The sequence below is a fragment of the Helicoverpa armigera genome, chromosome 30 (genome assembly GCF_030705265.1).
Source record: "Helicoverpa armigera isolate CAAS_96S chromosome 30, ASM3070526v1, whole genome shotgun sequence".
NCBI lineage: Eukaryota > Metazoa > Arthropoda > Insecta > Lepidoptera > Noctuidae > Helicoverpa > Helicoverpa armigera.
The window spans coordinates 5,332,707-5,338,706 of NC_087149.1; positions in this window are offsets into that span (position 1 = coordinate 5,332,707).

The following is a 6,000-nucleotide window of genomic DNA, read 5'->3' on the forward strand; positions in this document are numbered from 1 at the left end:
ATTTAATCGTTGTGGTCAATGCCATGTAGCGGCGAGCAGATGCATTTTATACATTCTAATACAAATGGGTTTTGTAGTGCTTGAAATAAGCTTTAAGATGAGCACTATTAAAAGTCTTTTGCACGTAAAATAAGTGAGCTGTATTGCAAATAAGGGGAGCATCTTATATTTTTTCTTTTAAAGCAATGGGTTTCATAAGTGCCATTTCCACCAAAATTAAAATTACTCGTATTCCACCTAGGATTACCTTTATTATGAAGAGTTTGATAGATAGTATCAGTTTGGCTGCTTCAGGACAGATATTTTTCAAAAAAGTCACGATTAACGAAAAGAACAAAATTTCAAATTAAAGAAAAACCCACTTGTTTTTCATAATATCTCAAAAATTACGACAGATACGTATAAAAGTGTACTGATAAAAAAATTAGGTATTTTTGTGACAAACAATTTGGTTTGTTTGTTTTTTCTGTCGAACAAAAATTGACGGAGATATGATTGTTTAAAGAGCACGTGGCAGCGCAATCACAGCCTCTCTGAAGCCCTTTAACCCTTCACCGTTTTAGAAAAAAGTTCTTTACTATATATTGCAATGATGGATGTTGTAGCCCTCTTAATTACTTTTACAGTGGTTTTTTATAAATTGTGATAGCATGAAAATTGAAGGAGTTACGGTCCAAAAACTTGTCATAATTTTTTCTACTTAGTAACTGAAAACTTCGGAGTGTCAATATTTGAAGCAATGTGAAAGTAGGCAGTATAATAAAGAGTCACAACTATTGTAATGTGTATATATGTCACCGGAAAATAATAAAACTTGTAAATTTATCAACTTACTAAAATGATAGATGGCATAAACTACGTCGATTAAATTTCAGACAAAATAAAAAACGGCTTTGATCTTTAATATCTAGCTTAATATTGCACTTAGAACACTTTATAAAAAAACAAATTGTTCGTTGTTTTACCTGCTACAATTTTGTTCTTTATACATTTTCGATAAAACGTATATTTTTGGAGATATTTGCAAAAAACCGATGAAAAACGCGAAAAAATTGCGAATTTTCAATTGCCAATAACTTGAAAAATATTGGATTTTTTTTTAAACTTTAAAGACAATTTTTGCTTAAAATTAGGTCTTCTATCGATACCCGAGGTTATTTTGCAAAAAAAATATTCACCCCAAAGAGGGGGTTGCAACCACCCCCAGGGGAGGTGGCGGAGTTCAAATCATTTTCACTTTTAAAGTTAAGGGTAAGATGAACCTAATTCCAAAATTTCATGCAAATCGGTTCACAGTAAAAAAATTCGGAGGTTAGACCGTATTTTTCGCTTCAATGACTGCACTACAATTATTTATCACGAATTTGTGGGAGGTGTGCACTCGGCAACGGTCGGCGAACGAATGACCCGAGTCGTGAGCGCGCGCCGCTTTATATAAGGTCCACCGTTGACAGATCGACGGTTGACACATCGACGGTGGCGCCGTCAAGTACATACTGACGGCTTGTGTCGTTGATGTCAAGTACATATGTTCCACTTGTCGTTTTATAAAGCCTATGTTAATGTAGCTTTCTAATGTTAAAAGATTTTTTTAATCGCTCAATACTTTTTGAGCCCATTACGATTTTTTAAAATAAAATACGTAGGTAGCTTCGTAGGGTATGGTTTCACACGCAGTTCGGATTAACGCTCAATCCTTCTCCGTGTGAGAGGAGGCCGCAGCCCAGCAGTGGGACGATAAAAAGACTGATGATGGAAGCAGATTGGGACCGATAGTTGTTGTAATTAGTTAATACACGGAATCCTAAATGTTTTCCTGTACACTTTTTGATCATTTTGTAACTGCTTTGCTTTGCTTGTAGGTAAAAATATCTAATCAGAAAACGGACGACTAATCGTTTTCTTATTTGTGTTTTATTTCAAAATAAGGAAAAATATTTATTTTTTAGGGTTCCGTACCCAAAGAGTAAAACGAGACCCTATTACTACTATTGTTTTCGCTCTCTGTCCGAAAACCTACTGAAAACTAGAATTAAATAATTTTTTTCGGGGGCTCCCCATACAACAAACGTGATTTTTTTGTCCGTTTTATAAATCGGTACGGAACCCTTCATGTGCAAGTCCGACTCGCACTTGGCCGGTTTTATATGTTTATTTCATTACTTAGTTAATTTTAAAATACATTATTTTCCTTGAGTGTTCTTCTTATAAATCAATTGAAAAGGAAAGGGCTAGGTGTGCCTGTTAGATTGTGTATTTTTATGATTATCTTCAAAATTAACTTGTTCCAAATCACACAAAAAATATGTACCTATGTAAGTAAATTGTGATACTTTGTACTTGTGTTACTTCTTCACACGCAAACGGCTAAACGTATTTTGATTAAATTAAACTTCGAAGTAACGTAGTCATATATCAGAGCAACATATTAGGTACTTTTTACCCGTTTGCGGGAAGATTAGTTTATTAAATAGATTATCAGAAGATTATTAAGGAGGTGATCTTCACACTGCCCCGCATCACGCTGCATCTTGCGTGTCGACGCACCTACGCGCGTTCTTGCGGGAGTGCAGATCTGCATCATCGTGCGGGTTTTTCACGCACTCATGCGCGTAGGTGCGTTTTGTAAATTCACGCACAGCGGCTCTCATCGAGTTCCATTTTCAAATATACACGTCTGGCCCATTCAAAATCACGCGCTTCAATGCGGGATTCGGTGTGCCATACCTTGCGTCTCGCCCCGCACCTACGCGCGGGGGTGCGTGTTTCTCCGCATGTATGTGCGTGATCCGCATGAACGCGCGTGGATGCATTTTCAGTGTGTTGGAGTATGCGTGTTTTCCATACAAACGGAGATATTTCCATACAACGGAAAAAAACGCATCCACGCACTACGCTGCATCATGCGGGGCAGTGTGATAATCGCCTTCCTCTTTTGAAAGGGTCCCAGTCTCTGTGGAGATTCAAATGCATTCACTAAAGACAGAGCCATCTATCGGAATTGTATTGAACTATAGATAAAAGTGACTTTATAGTGGTTTTGTTAGTACCACTACTGCTCGCCAGAGCGCGTATGTTTAAAGATTTATTTCCTTTTGAGAGATTCTTCGAAGCCGATTGCCAAGAAGGATTGTGGACTACTGGGGCCCGATTCTCCTAAGTTAATAATGTCAAAATTGAATCGCAATATGATCGCAATAGCAGTTTTAACCATATCGAGCATTCTGCTTCTAATATAAGACCAATCGTATTCCAACGACATTCGATTGGTTTGCGATTGGTATTTTGGTCTATACGGTAGTTTGCTTTACAATCATATTGCAATCGTACATCATTTGCAGACAAAATGATTCATTATTGAATGACAAAAAAAGATACAAAGATAAAATAGCGGAATGCCAAATACGCTTCAATCGTAATTGAGTCGGGATTGGATCTCAGTCGGATGTGAATCGTATGTCGCTTAAGTAAAATAGCGGAATCTTGCCCCTGTTTTTAGCACCTATTTAGCTTTCAATATGTACTTCAGAAGGCACAACACAAAGTCTGACCGTTTATAGGGATGCCTCGCATGTGGCACGCTGGTATGTAGCGGCATACAGTTAGATTGGAAACCGACCCCAACATTTGAAAAGTCTAGGCAGATGAGGACAACAAGTAAAGCCACAAAATATAGACGTGTAAACGTAAACTTTGCATGAAAGTTGTAACAAAATCTAAGCCCAGTTATAAATATTACCTACAGAGTTAAAGAGTTAGTTTGTTCTTAGGAATCGAAACGTTTCTTAAGCACTAATTAAAAACCCTTGATTTTAAAACTATTTCGCTTTTTATCTTAGTGCGAGAAGAATGTAGTATCCACGGAATGCGGGTGTAACCCCTGGCTGTCGCTAGTTATGTAATTAAGTACCTACAATTACATAAAAATATGAAAACTGTAGATTTTTTGAATACTTCTGATTATTTTACACTCCAATGCCATAAATTCGGGTTAGTAAATTTTTTTTTCTCTTTGAGTACTTATTTCCAAATAATTAGAAAAAAGTTAATTCATTATTTATTAAGAATTTAATTCATTATTTAAAAGAAAAAAAAAATAATATGGAAAAAGCATTTATATTGTAAAAAAACAGAAATTAATAACGTATGAAAACTGAAAAAAATTACATTGTTTTTTTTTCACGGAAAAAACAGCTAATCAGATTAACATAGAATTTGATTTAGAAATACACGATTATAGACTATTTCTTTTCTTTTCTTATTTATTTACGTGAACTAATTCCCTTGCGACCCGAGTGCACCCACATAAAAAAGCTAGTTTCATACCTCTTTAGTAAATATACCACGAAAATCTCAATTTTCCACTTTCCCATAGTAAATATGGCGGGAATGGCGATGACATTTGACAGATGGGCCGCCATTTTGTCAAAATTTATGGCAGCCATATAAATATGGTAGTGAAGGCGATAATTTCAGCGCTGGTAGTGGTGAAAATTTAAATTTTGGTGCGAAAAATTCATGGGCACTATTATTTTTTATAGGGTAGTAGAAGGGAAATTATGTTTAAAGGCCATCGATGAAGCTTTTTAGACTTGATATGATTTGTAGGTAGGTGGCCTTATTGACGGCCGTAAGATTTTTTAAGTATAAAATTTATTATGTTTTTTTTAATGTAACTTAATACGACTTTTTTTAATGCAATAGTGGAAAATGAACAAAATAATGTTATTTAATAAGTTAAATAAGTAATAATGCTATGCCTCTTCCCTACAATTTCTCCTAAGTAAGCTTAGTGATTGATATTATTTTGCCGTTTCTTTTATTAATTGAAACTTGAACTTAACTTTTTAATGAACAATAAGTTACCTAAGTATCGCTCAGACCGGTCAGTTACTTTAATTGTTCCGCGCGGAAATCAAAACCACTACGTTAATCGTACTTTGTTGACGATGAACCATCAAAAAATTATTCGCAATAAACGAGTGTGAAGAGATTATTTCCATTTCAAAACTTAATTTTCTCACACTAATTAGCTTATCACTACTAGCCTCAGATCTGTAAAACCTCAAACCACCGACCCAAAATCGGCCACCCATCCACAAAACGACCGCGGTAAGTAACCAACTTCAAAAGACAATGCAATCAATGAAAGACATCCTTCTAAGAAACAAAAGCAAATGATATGAATCAAAATATTATGAACCTGGAATTCTGCTCACCCTATAGTAGCTTGCACCAAAATCCTGTACTTTCATCTCTTTCTAACTTATAAAAATTATGCATACCTCTCTCTTTCTAGTTGTGTTTGTGTGAGTGACGCCCTTGTGTACGTATAGGGGTCGTGTGAAAGCTTTGTGTACGTGTGCGTGATACAGGTAGCCGGTGCTGTGTTGTGGTGGGGAAAATTTACCCTGGTTTGTGGGTAATTCTGTTGTGTTTTGGTAAAAGTAAGTTAGTGGAACCGTGTCAAGCTTGTTGTAATGGTTAATTATATGGAAAAAATATTTATAAAAAAATAATATAAAATTACTTTGCAGAAGACATGTTTCGTTTACGTTCATTGGCTTATAGATCCCAAAAAAAATCACATCGTTTGTAAATGTGTCTGTAAATAAAACAATATTTAAGAAAAAATAACCTTTTTTCGTTTCGTTGGTTACTTACAGAGATATAAAATACTCTCGCAAATGACATGACTATGCTTTATTGAGCCTTAATTGCTCTATTTCTCTATTTCTCTATATAAAAGTTTTATCTGTTTTCAAGATGGCTAAATCTCTCGTTGATAAAAAGATACTATTGCATTTTTATTTGGATTACAAGAAACGTAAGACAATTTTTCGTAACCGTTTATCTTGCTATTTAGGAAAAGACTTTATTAAATGTAACTTGAAAACTATTTAAATATCAGGAATACAAATCATTATCTCCCTTCCCACAATCGGTCAAACGACAGCTTTTATCGGGAGCTTTTTATACGAAACTGTCAACACTGAACCA